The 25,876-nt window shown below is 42.9% G+C and overlaps 1 protein-coding gene across 1 annotated transcript in view; it reads right to left on the bottom strand.

The window, feature by feature from the left end:
- LOC144819673 (NACHT, LRR and PYD domains-containing protein 12-like) overlaps nt 1-25,876 on the bottom strand; it is a 778,723-nt gene that overhangs the window by 445,373 nt on the left and 307,474 nt on the right. The window lies entirely within an intron of this gene.

The following is a 25,876-nucleotide window of genomic DNA, read 5'->3' as shown; positions in this document are numbered from 1 at the left end:
CAGAAAAACCACCGACTCCCTATAATATACACGGGACATATCCGGCATCAATCACGTAAGACAGGCAACCCCTAAAGTCAAAGTCAACCCTGACCAGTCCGATTCTTCACGAATGCCCATATTGCCCAAGCCACAGCAATCACGAAGAAAGCGAAGCATCGAAGACAGTTCAAAACAATGGCGACGGATCGAGAAGAGGAGACAAGATGGCGGCATCCGAAAAGACGACAATGGAGGATGAAGAAGGAAGGCGAACCTTCCACAGTCACTGAGGAGCTGTCTCTGGCGGTAAAAGCCTTGAGCAACGATAATGCGTCGAACAGGAATGGAGCCGGGGAAGCCAACAACGAACACAGGTGCACCATCTACGGGGCCAGAGTCATCAAAAGCCGCTACATCAGGCCTCCGCCCAGGGACCTCCAAATGGCACAGAGAACAAGCCACGGGGACCAAGGAGTGCTGAGAACACAACTGAACATCCTCGTCCGGTCTCAAGTGTACATTGTCCAGCGTTACAGACATCCAATGGCACAGGACAGCGAAGTGAGAGTGGAGCGCCCCTATGGGGACCATTACAGACCTCAGCGATGGCGTGCCGTCCGTCCCCCCCATCCCCTCCGGAAAGAGACGAGGCAGGATTTGGGCCCCTGAAACGCCGTCCAGGAACCAGGCACACACAGAGCCGAAGACAGCAGTTGGCGCTCACACAACAGGCAGAGACAGTGTTTCGCCACTCGCGGGGGCCAGTCTGTCAACCCCGGCCCACCAGTAGGGTCTCCGGGTATAGGACCCCCGACCGTGGTCACCGATATCAAGAGCGTCACTGAGCCATGTCCTTGGATGAAGCCGATCACTCGGTTGCCAACTGGATCGAAAGGGAGCGCACCAAGATCGGAAGACCGGACAGAACCCCGGTCCCACAGCCGATGTTGTTCACTTCCAGCCCGGATGGGCCAGAAATTGAGGTCCCGGCGGAAGCCCTGGAACAGGCCGAAAAGTAAATTCGACGAAACCCGGTAAGTTGGAGGGTCCGGGTTTGCACCGCTGGGGTTAGGAGCACTTCATACGTGCGGGAGTCCGGCGTATACGAAGGATAAAAGACAGGATATACTAGCTGCCGGCGGAGGTCGGCGGGGCCGGGAGCCTATGCGGCCATCCTGGATCGTAGCGTAGCTCCTCCCCCAACTGAACACATTATAAACTGCACAAATTTTGCCTTTTTTCAGTTGCTAGCTTTTAACTCTATCTGGTGCGCCATGTGCTGCTATGATTATTTGATCTACAAAGTGATATCAGCTACTTCACAGGTACATCCTTTTTTCTAATCAATCATGCCTTAATAATCATTCACTGCAAGTAGACGTGTATTTAACAACCAAAAGCAAGAGATCTAGCATCTTGTTAGTTATCCTTTAGCTCATGAACTTATACACATATGGCCTTTCACTGAATCAGATAGGTCGCATATTCCACCATAACACCAGATCAATAGTTAACCCGCTACCTTTTGACTCTTCAATGCAGACTCATATAGATAAAAAGACCTAATGCAAAGACTCCGATTGGATCTACCCCTATACACTTTTTCTTCCAACATTTTAAAACGCTTATGTTTTGGTAAGTAACTCTTATTTTCTTTTTTTCACTCTTCATATAACATAGCCAAACCAAACCATCTTTAAATTAATAAAAAGAGTTCTCTCATGGCGTTTTTTTAATCAGCTGGAATACTACAAAACAAGTAGGAAAAATAATGTCCAAACTAATAGAATAAATATGTCTTTATCTTTCGGTGTGAGCCTAAACAGTCCTTTTCATGGTACCAGAAGAGTGAATCTCAATTAGATCGAGTTAACAGGAAACACAGATGCCGGAATAGCCGATACACCTTTAAATAGGCAGGACAAAGGAGTTTTCTCAATCCAATAAACATACTTTCTGTCGGTTTGGGTTCAACCAGGCATCTTTGACAAGTAATCAATTCTCTATTTCTGGTCTACTTTTTTAATGATCTCTGTAAATTCTTTTCTGTTCTTTAGATATAATGATCATTCACTGTACAACTAGATGATATTGATGTATACAATCAGATGATATTGATATATGTCTCTGTACTATATCTTATAATCAGTTCTGTGTAACTGATTATCAAGAAGCGGTACATTATAAGTAATTATTATCTATTTTTTTTCTGGCAAATTTGTTCAAGCTATAATCCCAGCTAATGTATTGATCAAGTGCACACTGTTAGCATAAACACAAATAGTTTTTTTAAAAACATGTTTTATCTATTTCTAGCTACAAGATGGTAGCGTCCTGAGGAAGACACTTCTCATGTGTTGAAACGCGTAGACGAAAACCATCTCCCTTTCAGATCATTGGGAATATCTGTATACATAATAATTTACATCTACTGATTCTCTAATGAAAGAATTTTTTATTGTTATCTGTTATTTGTTTCTATGTCATTGATTATCCTCATGACCTTTTTAGCAATTTTATCCAATTAAATCCCCAAATGCTAACTTTGTGCTTGACTATCTTTTATTAATTTGTCGTCACTTTAACTCTGCCAGTTTAGCTGTTTTTGCCTGGGTGTGTTATTTTTCCATAAAGGGGATGCTTGTGGAGCCACAGAGTCCTATGGCCAAAGCAGGCTCCCCGGATACCATGAGAGCCGGCCTTGCTCCATCCCACAGGAAGCAGCAATTTAGCCTGCTCCATCCAGGCGGGAGCAATCTGTTGATCTTTTTCCCTGGCCATAAAAATTCGGGCAGGGAAACAGGTCCCAGCTGGTGGGAGCATTTTTAAAGCTCGTACTCCCTGGGAGCAGACTTTGTGTTTGCTCCAGTTTAACACAAGTCTCAAAATTGCCATGCAGGAGCAAACACAGGTTTCCCTTGTGCATAGAAACTTTCAGAGTGACCCGTCAAGCGGGGGCTGAGAAGGGGGGGGTCCAAAACGCAAAATCTACATGTATTTTACACAGACTTTTTAAAAGAAGCACTTCCAAAAAAAACTCCTGAACAGTAGTAGTTTTTGAGATATGAAATATCAAAAATATTTGTGTGTCTGGAGGGTTGGATTCAACAGACTCTCACAAAAGTCCCTTGAACCCAAATTTGAGAAATAGAGCAGTCTGACTGGCCCAGGGGGCTTTTATTCCCTATGGCCATCTGGCACCAGCGAGAGTCAGACTCCTGCTATGACTGGCTGCCAGTAACATGAAGAAAAATGTTGCCCCCTCTGGGCCCAAAATACAAATTAATATAAGTACAAAAAAACAGGCATTTTGGCCATGATCCCATGGGACTCCCTAGGGATCTTGGCAAAAACACAAAAGTAGGCGGCTGTCACTTTTTTGTAATATTTAGGGAGGGGGCGCGAGTAAGGGCCCTTTTCTAAGCAAGGGGGATTGGCACTCAACCCCCCACCCCGAGCCTCGCCAAGCACAGCTAATTATCTCCCATATTACATCATTCAAGACATGTTGTAGGACACCATTGATAACATCACTGCAACATCTGAAATGACATCTTTGATGACAAGACTGTGTAAAGGGTGAGAGTTATAGATATCTTTGAAAACGAGTTATAGTTACTAGAGATGACTATAACTGGTGAATTTCAGGTTGTCTTTTAGTTTAAAACAATGCATTACATAGGGTACCAGTGGTGCCCTGGGCATGTAAGTAAAAGTGTCTACCCAAGGCTGCAACATTGATTGAGAAGCCCTGAGTGTGACAAAATACAACATGTCTCCCAGCCTACCACTGCAGCCCGGAACGAGATTTCAAACTGCTAGTTCGCTTTGACATTTAAACCAATGGCAAAGCCCCCACTTCCTTTAACCCCTTCGACACTCATGACGAGCTCAGCTCGTCATGAACCGTGAGTTTTTTAAAAAGTCAGCGAACAGCGGGGAAAACCCGCAGCGCGCATGGTGTTAACAATATATATGTCTCCCCTGAGGAAGACCTATTAAGCCCTAGGCAGGGAGCTGTATATTATTAAGTAGCTAAAATCCCCTAATTGTTGCTTTTAATGTGGAAAGTGTATTCGACTTATTGTCAAGAACAGTTACAGGCTGACCCCCTCAGCCCTTATAATTAATGAATGGGAATACTGAAGTTGGTACTCCAAGATTTCAAATGTATTGTGACGCTAAACCGACTGATTGCCCAAGTCAAATATAATGTCACTTTTAAGGAAAAGCTACTTTTAGAAAGTTGCAACTCTGTGGCTCAGTTCATCCGGTGGCCATCATTCACAGATGCGGGCCACCAGGAAGCCTTCTGCTTCTCTGGGGAGGAGTGCGAATGACTCCTCAACCCAGGAACAAATGAGGCCTGCCACACAGAGAGGTGTTACCTCCCCCTTGCAGAAAGCCACACAGAGTTTTAGCTTCAAAAGGGAAACCCCCTTTAATGGGCAAATAGCAACCCCAGGGTTTTCCCTCAGCCCTACTCTGTTCAATGTATACATGGCTCCATATGCCTACATCATCAGATCTCAACAAGGCATCACCATTATCCCCTAAGCATATGGCAACCAACTCATCCTCTCCTTGATGGACCAGAAGCCCGCCACCAGAACCAACTTCAACAACTGCACGATCCTCGTGGTGGAATGGATGAGGACTGCTTGAAACTAAACTCCTACAAGACTGAAGCAGTGGTTTTGTAAACAAGAGTTCCCCATGGGACATCATCTTGTGGGCAACAGAATTCGAACCCACACCTACACCCACTAACCACGCCAGTAATTTGGGGGATTAGCCCGGACGACAAGCTCAACATGAAGGCACCGGTCAAAAAAGTTAGCACCGCCTGCTTCCACATCCTCCGAATACTTCAAAATATCTTCAAGTGGCTCACACCAGGCGTAACATCATGCAAGCACTCATCACAAGCAGACTCCACTACATAAACGCACTGTAAGCTGGAATCTCCAAACATCTCCTGAACAGACTTCAGACCATTCACAACACTGCCACCCTTATCACAGCATCCACAACAGAGACATATTTTCCCAGCCTCACACTCACTCACATACACACCCCTCACTCACAAAGTCAAAACAGGAGTTTGCCTATTCTCCTACATAGGAACAAAAACAAGGAACAACCCACAATAGCATATCAGAGCCTCAACCTTGATACTTAAGTTTCACAATAAGATGAAGTCCAGGATCTCCGACTAATGCGCTAAGGGCCAAACCCTACTATACAAATCAACATAACATAGTAATAAACTCAAGAGGGGCTTCCCCTTTGTTCAGGTAGATGGGCTGGGGGCAGGAACAGAAAGGGAAAACCAGTAGTCAAACTGTTTTTTCTATAGGTGTGTAGCCCACAGGTAACCACATTTCTTGAGTAGGAGTTCAAGCTCTCTACAGCAAAGGAAGGGTTCAGACATCTTGGGAGTATGCCGAATATTGCACTCTGGGATAGCTAGATACCACACATACCTGGAAGGAAATCATAAGGCGGGAGGGACCCTGGTAGCCCATTGGCTACTAATCCCATCACACCCAGGGGCACTTTCTAGGCTTAAACACAGCATAGGTATCCAAACCACCCTTAGTGGACAGAAAGCGACAGGGAATAACAAATGTGGCACCTGCTGCATCTGTGAGCTATGTATAGTTACCAAAACAGTTGAACATAACGGGGTCAAACACACGATCACCACTCTAAACAACTGTAAGACAAAGAATGTAATATATATGATCCTGTGTCCATGCAACCAGGCATATATAGGTGAAACAGGCAGAGAAGTGAGGCTCAGGATAGGGGAACATAAGTCTGCAATCAACAACAACAAAGAAAACGCCCCCCTTGTAGCTCACTGGAAGGAAAAGGGACACAAAATAAAGGACCTCAGATGGGTCATTTTGGAAAGGATCAGGGAACTCACCAGATCGGGTGACAGCACTAGGAGACGAAAGTTACAGGAACAATGGTATATGGTGAAATTCAATACCATTAAAAAAGGCCTAAACTCTAGGGAAGAGTGGGAGGCGCTTATTTAGTATACCACCAAGAGATCACCTATAACGAATAACGTTATTCCCTCGAAGATAACCTGGAAATCTTGTAATTCACACACCAAATGATATTGACACGTAGTATTTCGACCACCACTACAAGATGGCGCCCAGAGTTAGGGGCTGGCCTTGATGGCCGATTGGCTGGGCTCTGCATAGGTAGCACCGAACCTGGAATCAGTACATCCCCAGCATAGACTGTGAAGGGGACCACTAGAGAATATTGGCAGCACTGGTGAACATAAAAAAGCATTACAAAATAACCAGAAAATAATGCCTCACTAAGCCGATATACAGCGCGAGAAAAATTGCCAATCGTATTATTGGGCATCCATACTCAAGAATAAGTTACAGATAAAAAGAGACATATTAAGCTAACCGCGAACGGAGTGGGATGCCACACAGGTAGATCTTGTGATATGAAAGCGGGGACATTAGACCATTCCAAGATGGCGCCCACGCTCACGGAGAGTTCGGAAGTGCGTTTACAACGCTCCACACTTGACAGGTGTAGGGTATTAATTAAGCAGAGTGAGCTATAAAAACTCCCGCGAAACTAACACACTTGAGATCGAGTGAAGGAACGAGGCAGAAGCGGTCGATTTGCTAAAAAACGGTAAGCGCATATCCAATCCCCGGGTTCCTCCCTCTGCCGCCTCTCTGCCGTTCTGGTAGCAGGGGAACCTCTTACTCGTAAAATGGGAGAATATGGCACTGTAGACCCCTGGATAAAGGCTGACAGGAGGGACTTGGGTAGGACTAAGTCTATACCTCATACCTGGATTAGTAATACCTGACCAGGGTGGTGGGTGGTGTAAACAAATTACCTGCACATGAATATGTTTTGACCAAAAGGATGGGTCCTGTAAGTTACATACAGACAATTAGATATTTTGGGCACCAATATCGGCATTTTTAGCAATATGGGCACCAAGCAAGACTGAGAGCAGGGACTTAAAGTAATAAAATAATAAGAGATTAGAAAATAGCAAAGTATCAGGGACGTCATTCATGCCTTAACAGAGTTAATAGCGCATTCGTGCATAGAACAGAAGAGAAACATGACGATGTTATTTTAATATTTACTCAACAGAACATATCCAGTTCAGTAGCAGACCAACGACGACATATGCCCGTTCTAAACAAGTTTTAAAAATATCGGAGGTAAGAGTTTACTTCTAAAAATAACGATATGAATGCTGAAGTGTAATATATGAAATAGTAGAGTAAATAAGTTCTATACACTTTACCCTCATAGATACACTACAAGTGGGCAGTCATCTGACAACCAAATAACCAAGGAACCCCATCAAAAGGAGCTCTCGTTACAAGAGAGAGGTAAATAGTAGAATAAAAAAAGAAAAAACCATCCCCAAGTGCATAAACGAGGGGAACGTCTATCTAGAACCTAAGGAAAGCTTAATATTTTTGTATCAACAGAAGGGCCCCAAGGACCATATGTGTAGTGCCAATAGAGGGAGACCGTAAGGAGACCCCACTTTTGAGCGTCTACAACACGGCCCCAAGGGTGAGAATCTATACTTGTCCATTCTCCTAGGCCCATGGGTTCCTTATTTCCTTCCTTACCAATTGGTCTTCCACAACGAAAAAGACTTGGAGGGCGTGTATATCATATGTGAATCAATTGTGTGCTAAGGAGTAAAGAAGTTAAAATGTATGCATTAGAACCAATGCTAATATCACTGTGTAATGATATGTACCAGATAAGAACCAATAGAACCAATAATGTGAAGTCAGAGTGGGTATATATCAACCACAATAGCTTAACTCTTAAGATAAACCAAACAAAAGATGTTAATGCATAATACCTGACAATACATATGTCTCATAATATATTCACAGATACGGTATATTCATCCGTTCCCTGAAACCCCAGAAACAAGAAGTCCTGAGGAAGGTGCCACGATATTGAGTGACAAGCACCGAAACGCGTCGACGCACTGTTTTGATCCAAAAGAATCCAACTAGGGCCAGACAGAGCTTTAGATGGGCATTAGATTTCTCCACCAAAGCTAGAGAGAAATTAAATTGTCTATGGCCATTGGATCTTCTCAAATATAGTGGCAGAAATACTAAGTGGGCCACTTAAATATAAGGGGTTTGTTGTATTTATGTTCAGTTTGTCGCCTATTGTGAACACATCTTGATTGCTTTTTCATTTGTTGTGTATTATAACATTATGTTGATGTAACATTGTCTAATATTAATTCTTAACCCACCGAGATATTTTATCTTGGTTTTTAATTATTTTGGATGAATTTTACCTTGTTTTTATTGTTTATATATATGTAATTCGAATAAATCTAGATTGTTTAACAAGACTATTTCTTTGTGGAAACCCATTCTTATGCTTGTCTGAATACCTAGGACATACTGTGACCTCTCCTTGTATCACAAGAAAGGCCTGTGTGGTAAATAGACTATTCAACCCCAGGGATCCCCCCCTTTGACTTAAACACAGCATCCCTGACACCCTGAACCCCAGATCACATCTGGACAGGAGAGAGGTCAGAAGAAGGACTGCCCTGCTTATCCCTGGACCTGGAAAGATAGGCTGCACCAACCGCTGGACTGCACCTGCTGCTACTTGGGCTAATGAAGAGAGGGCTGAGACTGTGGTGCCTTGCTCCTGGAAAAGAAGCTCCAGAGCCCCAGACAGAAAAGGTGAACTTCAAGAGTCAGTCGGCTGACTCCCTCTTCCAGCATATAAGCTGAAACAGCCTGTTCCGGCCAGACAGTAGCCACTTCCAAAGAATTGCCACTGACCGCTGAAGTGCAGCCAAGAAGCTGCTCAAAAGTTGCACCCAAGTCTGTCCGACCCTAGGGAGTCATCAGAGTGCTGATCGGTCACCCAAAAAGAACACTAGTCTTTGTCTAAAAACACTGGGCTGGCTCTGTCACCACTTGACTTCTACGGACTTTGGGGGACTTTGAGGGACTCGAACTCCTGTGGCCAAAGTCTCCCACCTCAACCATGGTCCTAGAAACAAAACCAGGAAGACCCAGGTCAATGGCAAAGCACCCAGAGTATCTTTCAGCATCCTGTAGCCTCAGCGTCAGGCCCACTTCATTGAAGTCTATAGGGTTCCTTGCATAAAGTATGGAACTAGATTCCAGACTGTTGTGGTGACCAGGTAGCTGTCCAAATATTTCCTACTTCACCCCCTTGCTCTTCTCCCTGTCGGATTTTGTCGCAAAGTCCGGGTCGCAGTAGTAAAACACAACTCTTTCAAACTTTTCTAAAGTTACCTATGCTTGTTTGCACCTGCAGTGATTTACATTTACTTACAAATCTATATCTCCGTAACCCTCTGGTGGCTTTTGCTCATCTTGGTGTCTAAAAATTCATAAAAATATTATCTAATTTTATAAATTGGTGTTGGATTTGGTTAGTGTTGTGGGACTTTCTTATTCTGGTATTTGGTGCATCTTAATACTTTACACTAGTTCCTTTGTTGTCTTGCTGTTTGAAACCACAGCTACCCAAGGCTGAGCAAGCGGTTTTACAAAGAGCATGACTGTACCCAAAACGCGGCCCCCTCCCTGAACCTCAAAATGTCCCAGGGACCCTATCCCCTGGGGTGATAATGTTTAAAAGGGATGGCGGTGCACAGCCCCCCCTCCCCGAGACCCAGCATATCCCATCCCAGTGGCTGGTTCCTCTCTTGTATCCCAATGAGCTCATTCCCAAGACACAGCTTCCCTGTCAGCAAGAACACGGGCAGGGAAAACTTGCATGCTCCCACCCAGCTGGACCTGAAAAAATGCTGCAGTCAGGTGTGATCACCTGTTTTTGTTCCTGCCTGCCCCTTGGTGCTCGCCCCTCCCCCGCAGCCCACAACACAAAATAAGAATTTGGGGGTCACGGGTAGCCACCAAGACACCCAAAATATAAAGAAAAACATATTTTTTTCAGTCTGGTGGTGCTCTTAGAAGGGGTAGGAGCACAACCAACCATTTTGTAATTTTGTGGGGGCTGCTGGATGAGCAGTAGTCACTCAATAGCATTAAAATAAAAAACGATAAGTCTCCTGGGTTATTAAATCCATGACCCCAGGAAAGCTTACCACATTTTTTAAAGCACTCTGTTTGGAATTTCAAATTGCACAAGTTTCATAAAGTAAAACCTACAGCTCAGGAAGCCAAGCATCTCAGACAGAATAAAAAGGACACGGACCTTTTAACTGTCAATGATCTCACTGCCTGTGAAGTATTAAACAATCTGAGATCAGAAGGTAACATGGAAATTGAAACAACGGACAATACACTTACCCAGAGACTGGCCAATGTTGAGATTGAACAGACTGCGCCTAAAAGTAACTTTAAGTTGGCTTCGAAATTTGTTCCGCAAACTGTGGTGGATTCGATCGATATCTTTTCCGATATAGTCACCAGGGATCTGATGACCATGAGAACCACTCAAGCAAAACGGGAGATTCGATTCAATACCACCAAGGAACAAAATGCAGCCATCAAGTCCATTATGGATGATGAAACTATAGTGTGCAAACCCTCCGACAAAGGAGGCAACATTGTTGTCATGTCCAGGACTAAATATGTGGCAGAGGCCATGCGGCAATTACAGGATGCTTCCTGTTACTCCATAATAAAGAAACAAGATTAACTGTCTAGCATAAATGATCAGCAAATCAAAAGGGAGAGAGAGGACTAGGTAAGCCAGTCCGGGTCCCCTGGTTATATGTAGAGATATCAATATAGGACTAGCTATGTTGTGTTAGTGAAAACTCAGAAGGTATATCTGTGGGCAAACCCTAAGGTTTGGTCATGAAGCCCTCACACACCAACCTGGTTGGTGTCATGCTTCATCATCGGGCCCACCACAGTGACACCGAATGTGTCCCGGGTGTGCTGCGACTCCAGATTACTGAGGAGCTGGTATTCTTACTGAGTGTGCAGTGCTGGTGAGAATGAAGGTGAAAGGTTTAAAAGCTATACAGGTGGTCCCAGTTCCCGAGGGTAAAAGGTAAATTTAATACCTGGGCCCCTGTTAGCAAGATAAAAAGGCTGTGGACGATGTGGAGTGTATTAGGAGCTCCTACGTCCTTGTGGTCTACATGTTTCAGCCAGGCCTTTTGATTAAAACTGGCTTTCCTCAGGACCAAAATGAGTATGTGTGAGTGATAATAAACTATATTAAGTGAAAATGTGTGGTAAAAAAGTGTTGCACTCGCTAAGGTGCTGTACACTGGAGCAGGACGATAGGTCGCAGGAACACGCTGATCGGAAATACCGGTCTTCTTTCCCTCCCTGCCAAGTGACCCATGAGGCTTTAACAGCAAGTAGCAAGTTAAAGCAGAGGGAATCCCCCTCTTACACGTACAGCACCTTAGCGAGTTGCTCTTAGAAGGGGTAGGAGCACAACCAACCATTTTGTAATTTTGTGGGGGCTGCTGGATGAGCAGTAGTCACTCAATAGCATTAAAATAAAAAACGATAAGTCTCCTGGGTTATTAAATCCATGACCCCAGGAAAGCTTACCACATTTTTTAAAGCACTCTGTTTGGAGCTCTATGCTCTTCAGCTGAAATGTAGAGTCCCCATATGGGCAGTTCTCTGGCTGTCCTTTGAAGCCTGGCAAATGTTTAAACAAAGTTTCAAATACTTTTTTTAAATAAAGCTTTATTAAATTGTGACAATCACTTTTACTAGACATTAGACTGTGAGCATTAATTAAATTATATTGATTATAATCATTTTTTAAACAGACAGTGCATGTGCTGTGTATATGTTGATATTATTACCCCTCCATAAATTCAATAGGCCCACTTTTAATATTTTGATGTTCTGAACCTTTGACAAAATCAGTAGCTTTACTCACTTAAAATGACACCCCTTATATTCAGAAATGTGTGCTGGCAAGAGTTTTGGTGCCAGGCCATGCGCACAAGTAACTATAACTCACGTCCTCACCATGCACTGCTTAAGACCTCAAATATGATATTACTCATAACATGTTCTAGGACATCATTGATAACAGGACTGCAACATCTGAAATGACATCACTGTTAACAACATTTTGCATGGCGGGGTGCAAGTTATAGTTACTGCTTGAGTTACAGTTGCTTGAAATAACTATAACATGAAAAGTTATGTTTAAACTGAAATTTGTAGCTAACTAAAATGTCCCTTTAACCTTTGTTTTTATCAGTGAGTTTCCAAGATTTTTTTTTAACGCAAAGTAAGATACCATTACAAATCCCTAACTAAAACGTCACTTTGTTTTTTCAGTGAATATATCTATAATATATATATGTATATATATATGTGTGTGTGTGTGTGTGTGTGTGTGTGTGTGTGTGTGTATATATACACCCTTGACCAATACTACCACAACCATTTCTAATCCTTTAATTTCTCAATTTCACAAGTTAGAAAAATTGTACGAACGTGAACTTCGTAAGTGGTGGGAGGGCACTTCACTGCAGGGCTATATCGAGGTACAAAGGGTGCCTCGAGGACTGAGGATCTTTACAGTCCCTGCTTATGAAAACCCGGACCCCCTACTGCTAGAAACTTGGGCCACGCATATTGCCAATTCCTGTAAAGTCATGCTGGAAATTCTAGTCCAATTTGCGTGGAGCGACCTTGACAAAACTATTAAGGAGATTGAGGAATTAGAAGGGGTAATTTCATTAAACACTGATAAGGAGGAACAAGATCTCCTGAGAACTAACATGAAGAAGAGACTTCAAAAATATGAAACTAAAATCAAATTAAGGAAACAAGAAAAATTCGACCGGGACGAAAGGGATTACGCCATGGGAAGGGTACTAACATTTTCTAAAAAGTACGATCAACCACGGAAAGAGGTTGCGAGGAAAGACCAGATGCCTGATGGGGCCGAAGCAGTAAGAGTGGAAACTTCAGACTCTGATGTCACTGCCAGCGAGCTATCTGGGGATGAAACCACAGCGACAACCACTGCTCCCGCACCTCCAGTGAAGAAAACCCCTTTTCAGCAGGAGTTCAAGGTCATCCGAGAAAGTTGGCTAAGGGATGGCAAGAACAAACCACCAGAAGCAGGAGACAAACCCGACGAGGGGGCTGGAAAGGGAAGAGGAAAAGGCAACAGCAACATCAAGAGCAAACCAATCCCTAGGGTCACCAGGAGCCAGAGAAGGGGAAAATGGTAAACCCCTCGGAACAACTTACAATAGTGAACCTTTCGGATAGACAACTGACTCCAGCGGAAGAGTCTGTTCTCAAGCTAGGACTGACCTTCTGTCCAAGCAAATGCATGGAGTACACACAAACACGGATCGACTTGTTTAAATTTGTGCGTAAGATCAAATTGCACAAGTTTCATAAAGTAAAACCTACAGCTCAGGAAGCCAAGCATCTCAGACAGAATAAAAAGGACACGGACCTTTTAACTGTCAATGATCTCACTGCCTGTGAAGTATTAAACAATCTGAGATCAGAAGGTAACATGGAAATTGAAACAACGGACAATACACTTACCCAGAGACTGGCCAATGTTGAGATTGAACAGACTGCGCCTAAAAGTAACTTTAAGTTGGCTTCGAAATTTGTTCCGCAAACTGTGGTGGATTCGATCGATATCTTTTCCGATATAGTCACCAGGGATCTGATGACCATGAGAACCACTCAAGCAAAACGGGAGATTCGATTCAATACCACCAAGGAACAAAATGCAGCCATCAAGTCCATTATGGATGATGAAACTATAGTGTGCAAACCCTCCGACAAAGGAGGCAACATTGTTGTCATGTCCAGGACTAAATATGTGGCAGAGGCCATGCGGCAATTACAGGATGCTTCCTGTTACTCCATAATAAAGAAACAAGATTAACTGTCTAGCATAAATGATCAGCAAATCAAAAGGGAGAGAGAGGACTAGGTAAGCCAGTCCGGGTCCCCTGGTTATATGTAGAGATATCAATATAGGACTAGCTATGTTGTGTTAGTGAAAACTCAGAAGGTATATCTGTGGGCAAACCCTAAGGTTTGGTCATGAAGCCCTCACACACCAACCTGGTTGGTGTCATGCTTCATCATCGGGCCCACCACAGTGACACCGAATGTGTCCCGGGTGTGCTGCGACTCCAGATTACTGAGGAGCTGGTATTCTTACTGAGTGTGCAGTGCTGGTGAGAATGAAGGTGAAAGGTTTAAAAGCTATACAGGTGGTCCCAGTTCCCGAGGGTAAAAGGTAAATTTAATACCTGGGCCCCTGTTAGCAAGATAAAAAGGCTGTGGACGATGTGGAGTGTATTAGGAGCTCCTACGTCCTTGTGGTCTACATGTTTCAGCCAGGCCTTTTGATTAAAACTGGCTTTCCTCAGGACCAAAATGAGTATGTGTGAGTGATAATAAACTATATTAAGTGAAAATGTGTGGTAAAAAAGTGTTGCACTCGCTAAGGTGCTGTACACTGGAGCAGGACGATAGGTCGCAGGAACACGCTGATCGGAAATACCGGTCTTCTTTCCCTCCCTGCCAAGTGACCCATGAGGCTTTAACAGCAAGTAGCAAGTTAAAGCAGAGGGAATCCCCCTCTTACACGTACAGCACCTTAGCGAGTGCAACACTTTTTTACCACACATTTTCACTTAATATAGTTTATTATCACTCACACATACTCATTTTGGTCCTGAGGAAAGCCAGTTTTAATCAAAAGGCCTGGCTGAAACATGTAGACCACAAGGACGTAGGAGCTCCTAATACACTCCACATCGTCCACAGCCTTTTTATCTTGCTAACAGGGGCCCAGGTATTAAATTTACCTTTTACCCTCGGGAACTGGGACCACCTGTATAGCTTTTAAACCTTTCACCTTCATTCTCACCAGCACTGCACACTCAGTAAGAATACCAGCTCCTCAGTAATCTGGAGTCGCAGCACACCCGGGACACATTCGGTGTCACTGTGGTGGGCCCGATGATGAAGCATGACACCAACCAGGTTGGTGTGTGAGGGCTTCATGACCAAACCTTAGGGTTTGCCCACAGATATACCTTCTGAGTTTTCACTAACACAACATAGCTAGTCCTATATTGATATCTCTAGCATAAATGATCTCCATATTTTACTCAAAAAATGGCATGACAAACAGATGCTTGACCTTGATGAATATCTTTTCCTCAAAACCACCAATCCCGTGTTACCTTGTTTTTACCACCTCCCCAAGGTCCATAAGAATATAAAAGATCCCCCTGGGAGACCCATAATCTCCTCTATGGGCGGACTGACGGAGAACCTCTCAAAATTCCTAGACCACCATCTATTTAGTTCTGTGTTGTCTCTGAAATCATACATCAGGGACACTACAGACTTCATAGAAAAGGTGGAACTTCTGAACTGGCAACCATCCTATACATTGATCACCCTGGACATAACAAGTTTGTATACTTGTATAGAACATAACCAGGGTCTCCATGCTATAGAGTACTTTCTCAATAAGAGAGAACTAAAGTTTGCAATGCACAACAAGATGCTATTAGAACTAACCACATTCTGTTTATGCAATAACATCTTTCTCTTTCAGAATACCATATATCGCCAACTGACTGGTACAGCGATGGGTTCCTGCTTCGCCCCCAGCTACGCGAATTTATTCGTGGGCTGGTGGGAGGAGCAGGTAGCCTTGACCCCCAGACTGTCCTCCTGGAATTCTAAGGTGGTACTATGGAGCAGGTATATTGATGACCTGTTCCTAGTATGGGATGGTACCATTGAGGAAGCTAAACAGTATATTGATTTGCTGAATGACAATGAATTCAATTTGAAATTCACTGGTGACATCAATAAGGAAAGGGTAAACTATCTGGACCTGGAGGTGAGCATTAGGGATGGGCATCTTTGCACAAAATTATACCGCAAACCGACAGCAGGAAATAGCGTTTTACACGCGTCCAGCAGTCATCCTGGTAAATTAATTAACAGCATCCCGTATGGGGAACTCCTACGGTTGAAACGTAATTGCAGCCAGGATGATTCATTTGAGGAAGCTGCCAAGGAGTGTATGGAGAGATTTGTGGTAAGAGGGTACAGTCCCCATGTTCTAAAAGAGACCCTGAAGAAAGTGAGGAGCATCTCTCGGTCTAGTCTTTTTACTAAAAAACCTGTCTCCAGCACGGAAGGTAAATTCCGCATGATCACCTCTTACTCTGCAGACTCCCACAAACTGCGTGAGGTATTGGCCAAACATTGGCATATTCTGCAATCGGACCCAATCATTGGTTCTGATATGCCAAATGTACCGTTACTCACATACAGAAAGGCGAGATCACTACGTGATCAAGTGGTCCACAGCTATCTACGACCTATCGAGAAGCGACAGGGCACATTGAAGGAAGCCCATGGCTTCTTTCCATGTGGGAAATGCAAGGCCTGCTCTGCAAGTAAAAGAACTTTGAATTATGAGGTCCCGGGACATAATAGAGGGAAAAAGATCAACAAATTTATGTCTTGCCATTCTGACCATGCGGTTTATTGCTTAGTATGTCCATGCATGTTGAGGTATGTGGGAAGCACGATCAATCCTGTTAAATTAAGGATATTGGAGCACATGCGTGCAATAGCTAATAAGGATTTTACCTATCCTGTAGCACGCCACTTCTCCATCAAACACAACAGTGACAGGAATCTTTTGAGGTATTTCTGTTTGGACAGGGTAGAAGCAAACCCTAGAGGGGGCAATAGATTGCTTGCCTTGAGGAGACTCGAGTCCCGCTATATCATAGACTTAGAGACAAAAGCACCCAAAGGGTTGAACATGGGAGAAGAACTGGCCTCACACTTGGGTTGATAATGATGTGAAACATGTAATGATGTGATATATGAAATGAACCAGTATTAATATTGACATGATGATGATTCATCTATTGTCTGATGACCTTTTGAGAATTTTTGATGGTTTTAAATTGTGTTGAGACTTGGGGCGTATGATTCCACTTGTATTAACTTTTTGTTAATATACATTGCTTGATACTGAGTTCCACCTTGAGTGGGCAGTCCATAGGGCTGCCAATGCCGATCCACGGCGAGATTTCTCTGATGCTTCTATCAATGATCAATGATATGATAGACAGATTGAAGCTTGTTATCATCTTAGCCGAGCAGCACAGATATTAATGGTTGTCTGTCTTAAATCTATACGGGTAATGAATGAGATGATGAATTTGCCGATACACGGCGTAAATGGTGGTGTGACATTTGTACAAGCAATGTTTGAATTTTTAATGTATTTGCACATTACAAGATGGCGCACATGAAGCGCCTCTGCTCAGTCCCTCGTCTATGCCCATGACCTGTGGGAAACATAGATAATGACCTTGTTTTGGTCGCGCTGATGTAAAATACTGACGAAGGGAGCGTTGTCTCCAGAAACGCGTCTAGCGAAATAAATTTACCCCTGCTATAAGCAACTGTCGCGCTGTGAGTGCTTTTCTATCCTAACCAACCCGGCTGGGTATTTTTCTGGGATAATCTGAGCTTGTATATATATATATATATATATATATATATATATATATATATATATATATTTATATATATTACTGGAAACCGAGTGAACACAGTGTGTTCAACAGGAAGCAACATACACGTTCCGGGGATTCAGCATACTTTTGGAAGAAGGGAGCAGATTATCCTTAAAAAATTACAAGAAACAACACACACCTGGCTATTGAAACAGTGTATCAACAAGAAATTTAATAAATCAACCCTGCATAGTTCAAAAAAATGTCAGATAAATCAAGGAATCGCCAACTGAGGGCGAGCGAGCTTCTGAATGATGATAATCCCCCTTAATGACCTCTGATGCTAAAGGGGATGGAGGAGAAAGAACAAAAGAAAGAACAATTGTCAACATTGTTAGAGAATTGCAAATACAGCGAATCCAAGAAATCAATAAATTGTGGGAAAAAACATCTTTAGAAAAATATACTGAATACAAGAGGGTCCCGCGAGGTCTGAGGATTCTTATAATGCCAACCTTAAATGACTTGGATACAGACTTGATAAAACTATGGCAGACAGACAAAAATGAATGCTCCTTCAAGCTAATGAGAACTTTAATCATCCATGCCGAGAGGAAATTAGAAAAAATCACGAGCACAATAACGGCACTTGAATCAGAACTCGCGGATATCCAAACATCAGAGGAAAGTAAAGAGGCAATTGAGAACATGGAAAAGAAGGTGGCAAAACATGAAATGGAGGTGGAGCAGAGAAAGGCCAATAAGTTCACCAGGGATAGGTTGGACTATATGAACGGACAAATTTATACATTCGCACGTAAGTATGACACCTTAAGAAGTCATGTTGCCATGGATAAAAACACGGATAGAACCAATGAACCAACGGAGGAGGTTGATAGCTCGGAAGTGAGCTCTGTTGAAGGAGAATCCATTGCAACACCATTGGATTTTCGGGGGGAGATCAAGCTAGCACATATGGTCACGCGACAAAGAGGAAGAGGCAGATCCAATGCTTGGGGAAGGGAACAGCGTCCACCAAAGAAACCCCCGACAAACCAAAAACCAGAAGGGGTGGAAAAAGAAGTAAAAGCAAAGCGAGGCAAAGGAAAGCAAAAGTAGCTATAAAAAAGAGAATGTCAATATCCAAAAACATAGTTATAAATATATCTAATAAACAATTGTCGGATACACAACTGAAACTCTTAAATAGAGGTCTTTCATTTTGCCCAACAAAAACTATAAATGCACCCAATGCACACATACACCTTTACAAATTTTGCAGGAAAGTGAAATTGAAAAATTATTTTGCCGAAAAAAACCAAAGCAACAAAAAATCATATGTTTTGAAAACAAATGAACCTACATCAACTGTCGCACAAAAAGATTTAACAGCAATGATAACTCTAGCATCAATTAAAGAAACCCCCTCCACCAGCCAAGAGGACAACACAATAACTCCTGAAATGGAAATTGATTTTTGTAAAAACATTGGGATAGCGACAAACCTAGGAGGTAATAGCGGGTTGAAAAGAAGTTCAAAACTCTGCCCGCAACTTCCACCAGGCAATAAAGTGGATCTATTCCAAGAACTTATGGTCGAGGAAATAACAAAAATTGCGGATAAATCTGTAAGAAATGGACAAATGAAGAAACAAAATCTGTCTCCTAAAGAATATACAGCCATGATGGAATTGAAAAACGATACATCGATAATCATCAAATCTTCGGATAAAGGGGGCAACCTCGTCATACAAAATGTTTCAAATTACATTGAGGAAGCGAATAGACAATTGAAAGTTCAGGAACACTATGAAAAGTTGGTTATAAACCCTATGGAAGAATGGACAAATGAGTATCATTCTATGCTACTGAACTGGAAAGATAGAGGTCTATTAGATTTTGACGAGTATAGCTACCTGAAAACAGACAATCCAATCATGGCAACTATATATTTTCTACCGAAAATTCATAAGTTACTTGAATGCCCACCAGGGAGACCAATTGTGAGTTCAATAGGATCCCTCTTGGAATCTACATCAAGATTCATAGACATTTTTCTTATGAATTATGTAACAGACCTACCTTCATTTCTGAGGGACACAATGGACTTTTTACAAAAAATCACCACATGTGAATGGAAACCATCTTACCTAATGGCGACAATTGATGTTGCATCGCTCTATACCTCAATTCGCCATGAGGACGGCATTGAGGTAGTGAGGGAAGTACTCAAAGCACGTTCTGTGAATTTATTGGAACATACAATCATGTTACTGGACATGCTCCGCTACTGCTTGACCCATAATGCTTTTCTGTTTTTGGGGGGGATATAGCTCCAGAAGCAGGGGACCGCTATGGGGACATCATTTGCACCCACCTATGCAAACCTTCTGATGGGGGCGTGGGAGAGCGACGTTATAAAAAAAGATCAAGAGAATCCGGAGGGGCCAAAAATCAAGCTTTGGTGTCGTTTCATAGACGACTTGTTTGTCATATGGGACGGAAATAAAAACTCATTGGAAAACTTTATCGGATCTCTAGACAATAACAAATACAACTTAAGATTCACGTCAACAATCAGCTCTCACTCTCTGATCTTCCTGGATGTGGAAATATTTGTGAAAAACAACAAACTTTGCTCAAAAATCCACAGAAAGCCAACCGCATGTAATAGCATTTTACATGCGAATAGCGGACATCCCATTAGACTAAAATGGAGTATACCTTATGGCCAAATGTTGAGAGCGAAAAGAAATTGTTCCGAACAGGAAGATCTAGTAGAAGAAATAGAGAAAATGAGTGCCAGATTCCTAGAAAGGGGATACCCAAAAGAAGTAATTTCATCTGCACGAAGTAGGATGCATCTGAAAAAGAGGGATGAGTTACTAACTCCGAAAAACAAGAGGCCAAAAACTAATCAGGAAATTGAGATAAGTCAAGGGAATGAGACAACCAGACTCATTATGGACTTTAACAACCAAAGTACCAATATGAAGAAAGCTCTTCAGAAACATTGGCAAGTCCTACTTTTAGATAACACTTTAAAAGAAACCTTGACAAAAAAAAACCAAGTATAACGTACCGAAAGACCTCTTCCTTAAGGGACATACTAACACAGAGCCACTTGGAACTAAGGGAAGAGAGGAAACAGACGTGGCTAACAACACCAGGCTTCTGGAAATGCCACAAATGTAAAGCCTGTGAACATGGAATTAACATCAAGAACTATAAATTACAGAATGGCAAAACGGAAACCATCCAAGAGCACATTACATGTGATTCAAAATGTGTGGTCTACAGGCTACAGTGTCCTTGTGAAAAGTTCTATATCGGGAGCACTGTGAATAAATTAAAACTGAGAATACTCCAGCATCTAAGGGCCATTAAGAACAAGGACCCGTGCTACCCGATGGGCCACACATTTTGCTCAACATCATCAGAGCAATCCCGCCCTCTTGAAGTACTCGGGGATCAAGATGAGCAAAATCCCAGAGAGGGGCGGGGATCAAATGGTACAACTAAGACACCTGGAATCCAGGATGATATTGAGTATGGGAACAGAGGTACCGTTCGGCCACAATTTGGATGCCGAATTACATGTACATTTGTAAAATTGATATAGATAACATAGATGAAAGAATAAGATTGGAATCCGTCACTGTAGAACTATGTGGAGTTTTGTATATATGTATATATTGAAACCTTAGATGTTGGACAAAGTACATACCTGCAACCACAATGAAATTAGTCCAGCTTAGAAATCTAAACTGATTACAAGAAATGATTGGGGAAGGTGAGAATTAACAACTAAATCCATAATAAGAGGTAACAGAGAACAAGTTTGAAAAAGTACTTCACAGATACTATGCTCTCATACTTCTTAAATAACAAATAAGATGAGCGAAGAGTTGAAAATGACCTAAAATTTATATAATTGTATATAGCAGGTTTTAATACCGACCATAATTCGAAATGTTATACATATATTTAGGAAAACTTCCTTTTCTTCTCTCTCACTAACATCTCCTTACTTTTATTTGTATGGTTTTTTGTTTTAAAAAATGAAGAAACTGAAAATGATCAATGAATTTGGAATTCCCCTCCCCTCCAATACAGTATAAAGGTAGTACTTTACTGAAATGAACAAAAATTATTATTAGTTCACTGTATATAGAAAACTATTTGATCAGATTGTAAATACTTCATTTGTGGTAAAGGGTTTATAATCGTACTTCACGTGAATTGTAAATACTCATTAAATATGACCACGAGTATGTACTAGCCAAAGATCAGACTATGCAGGGTTGGAGGTCTAGATGACCATGGAAAGGGTAGAGGGTACTTATACACAGCACTGTATTTAAATAAGGTCTAGACCAAGGGACTCTATGGTCCAGTTGAAGGCAGGAAGCCGAAACGCGTAGACCGTCCATTTGATGCACTTTTCTTTGCACATGGTGTGTGAATAAAATCGTGAAGAAAGCTAACTGTTGCTGTGCCGTGTCTTTATCTACGGGACTCGTAGGAGAAGAAGCTGATGTCATATATATATATATATGTATAAACGCGTCATGGCGGCATTGGCAAAAATAAAATAATGCACTGAAGAAATCTTGGGTCCGCGCTGGTCTTTTCAAAGTTATTGAAGTAGTAAGGCAAGGTGGGAACAATATATATATATATATATATATATGCATATATCATAAACAAAGGTTGCCCAAAAGAGGGGGTCACACACCATGGGGTACACGCACACTCTCCGCAGGCGGCAGCAGTGGTGACAGGCTGCGCGCGTTTCAGGCCATACGCGTTTTGAGCTCCCTCGAGCTCTTGTTCACTGGCAGGAACGAGGCTAGAAGCAGACATTGAAGAACATAATTTATTTAGGTAAAGAGTCTGCTTCTAGCCTCGTTCCTGCCAGTGAACAAGAGCTCGAGGGAGCTCGAAACGCGTATGGCCTGAAACGCGTGCAGCCTGTCACCACTGCTGCCGCCTGCGGAGAGTGTGCGTGTACCCCATGGTGTGTGACCCCCTCTTTTGGGCAACCTTTGCTTATGATGTTTAAGCGGCTGGTCCGGCCGCGAGGAGGTCCTGATGCCATTGGAGCATTCCTTGATGCTTGTACTTCAAGCGCTGCATAGGACCATGGGGGCCTGAACCGCAGGAAGACTTGGCAGCGTGCAAGCGGTGCTGTCAACGCTTTTCAACCTAATGGGAATTATTTTCAACCACGAGGCAGAAGCGACAAGCCACTTGGTAAGAGAACATTAATGGAGTCTGTGTGGCAGTATAATGGACTACCAGGACCACAATGCCAGTAGTAACGCCCACTGGGGCGGGACTCTTTACCTAAATAAATTATGTTCTTCAATGTCTGCTTCTAGCCTCGTTCCTGCCAGTGAACAAGAGCTCGAGGGAGCTCGAAACGCGTATGGCCTGAAACGCGCGCAGCCAGTCACCACTGCTGCCGCCTGCAGAAAGTGTGCGTGTACCCCATGGTGTGTGACCCCCTCTTTTGGGCAACCTTTGTTTATGATGTTTAAGCGGCTGGTCCGGCCGCGAGGAGGTCCTGATGCCATTGGAGCATTCCTTGATGCTTGTACTTCAAGCGCTGCATAGGACCATGGGGGCCTGAACCGCAGGAAGACTTGGCAGCGTGGAAGCGGTGCTGTCAACGCTTTTCAACCTAATGGGAATTATTTTCAACCACGAGGCAGAAGCGACGAGCCACTTGGTAAGAGAACATTAATGGAGTCTGTGTGGCAGTATAATGGACTACCAGGACCACAATGCCAGTAGTAACGCCCACTGGGGCGGGACTCTTTACCTAAATAAATTATGTTCTTCAATGTCTGCTTCTAGCCTCGTTCCTGCCAGTGAACAAGAGCTTGAGGGAGCTCGAAACGCGTATGGCCTGAAACGCGCGCAGCCTGTCACCAATGCTGCCTCCTGCGGAGAGTGTGCGTGTACCCCATGGTGTGTGACCCCCTCTTTTGGGCAACCTTTGTTTATGATGTTTAAGCGGCTGGTCCGGCCGCGAGGAGGTCCTGATGCCATTGGAGCATTCCTTGATGCTTGTACTTCAAGCGCTGCATAGGACCATGGGGGCCTGAACCGCAGGAAGACTTGGCAGCGTGCAAGCGGTGCTGTCAACGCTTTTCAACCTAATGGGAATTATTTTCAACCACGAGGCAGAAGCGACAAGCCACTTGGTAAGAGAACATTAATGGAGTCTGTGTGGCAGTATAATGGACTACCAGGACCACAATGCCAGTAGTAACGCCCATTGGGGCGGGACTCTTTACCTAAATAAATTATGTTCTTCAATGTCTGCTTCTAGCCTCGTTCCTGCCAGTGAACAAGAGCTCGAGGGAGCTCGAAACGCGTATGGCCTGAAACGCGCGCAGCCTGTCACCACTGCTGCCGCCTGCGGAGAGTGTGCGTGTACCCCATGGTGTGTGACCCCCTCTTTTGGGCAACCTTTGTTTATGATATATATACATATATATATATATATATATGCTTCCCACCACCGCTGGTTAGGAGTAAACTGGCATGGGCGGTCTCGTTGCAGCCACCAGCTGGCTGTATGCATTCACTCCGAAACCATCGTAATATTTACCGATGAAAAACGAGACACCCAGGGCTGCAATCCTCAAGGAGTTTATTAGGCAGATGAAGAAAGTTCAGCGACGCGTTTCGCCATTACGGCTTTGTCACGCTCGTCTAGTAGCATTCAACAACGTTATTTAAACACCACCCTAGTGCACATAGAAAATATTCGTGAAATGGCGGCGGCCATTTTGTAATATGCAAACAACCAATATATCAGTGTCATTTTAGATTCAATCAACCTTTGTCTATTGCTAGGTCATAAGTCCTTATAACTAATCAAAGTAAATCTTGCGGGAACTCATATATTGTATTGTCTTATCGTTCACCACCCAAATCCATCTTACGCAAATCTTAGTTTGCAGGGTGTCATTTAAAGCTGGTAATTTAAGCATATTGTTGTAATTTGCGGTTAGCGTGTACAAATCCTGATATCCTTAAACATGCTCTTGACAAATATTTCAGAACCGGCAAGGGACTCCGCCCCTACACACGTCATGGTTTGTTTACTTCCTCATGAGCAAATGTCATTTGATACAAGCTGGGAGCACATTCATGTTTTGCCGATCTGCCACTTATATACAGTAATGCCCCAGTGGGCCCGCAAATAAGAAATACATAATTTAGACAACCCATCCAAATGTAGTCTGAGCATATTATGAGCATTTTTCTCCCCGTCTGCAGACGTTGATTACCCTTATGCCCGACGAGAATATTGCTATCATATTCTCCTAAACATAACGCCCAAGTGGGCACTATTTTGCAGATTAATCATCTCAATCAATGTCATCATAAATCCAATTCAAATTTACTGAAGAGAGGGGTGGTTTAAAGTCTCACTGTGAAATCAATGTTCAAAGTTCAATATATTGACCCATAGGTTCAGAAGTGCATATTGATTGGATCAAATCCATACTGGTCCGCCACCACGTGAAGTGTCAATTCCTGAAAATAAAATACATGATATTAAAATCAAAGAAGCTGCGGAAAGTTGTCAGAACTTATTCATACAGGTGGACTCCCAATTCTTCAGTCACATTCAATCCCTTGGGAATTAAACATTCAAAATCCACAATGTACTTGGACTCAAGTTTTCTGAGTGATAATTCTTGGTTACCACCCCTTGGACCCAACTCAACACTGTCAATAACAACCAATTGCACCAATTGTTCATTTTGCATGTGCATTTCAAAAAAGTGTCTGGCCACCGGATAAAGTTTGTTATTGTTGTGAATAGCTCGTAGGTGTTCCAGTACTCTTTTTTTCGCCGTATGTTTGGTACTGCCCACATACCATTTGTTACATGGACAGATCAGAATGTATACACTGTAAGTGGTATTGCATGTTAAATGTTTCCGAATCGTAAATATCCTTTTGCTATTTGGTACCATCAGTGTTTTAACATCTTTGCTGAACTTGCAAGCCTTGCATTTTCTACAACACTTGAACCCCACATCCATATTATTCAAAACAGTTTTAGAAGTCACATTGTCACTAACCTTCCACAAGAAATATGACCATTTATTTGATAAGAAAACAGGAGCAGCTATAACAACAGCAGGTCATACCCGAACCAATCAAGATATAACAGAGAGCGATATCTCCGATGGGAACATCTCGGATGCTTCGACTGTGGAGACCATTCAGGAAGCAATTGAGGGCCCCTCAAAAAACCCCAATTTTTTACTCCAGTTTCAGATGATCAGCAAGACACGAAACGATACATATCAG

Source organism: Lissotriton helveticus, chromosome 2_1 (assembly GCF_964261635.1).
Source record: "Lissotriton helveticus chromosome 2_1, aLisHel1.1, whole genome shotgun sequence".
Lineage (NCBI taxonomy): Eukaryota > Metazoa > Chordata > Amphibia > Caudata > Salamandridae > Lissotriton > Lissotriton helveticus.
The sequence above is the reverse complement of the archived record's forward strand: the minus strand, read 5'-3'. Positions and strand labels throughout refer to the sequence as shown.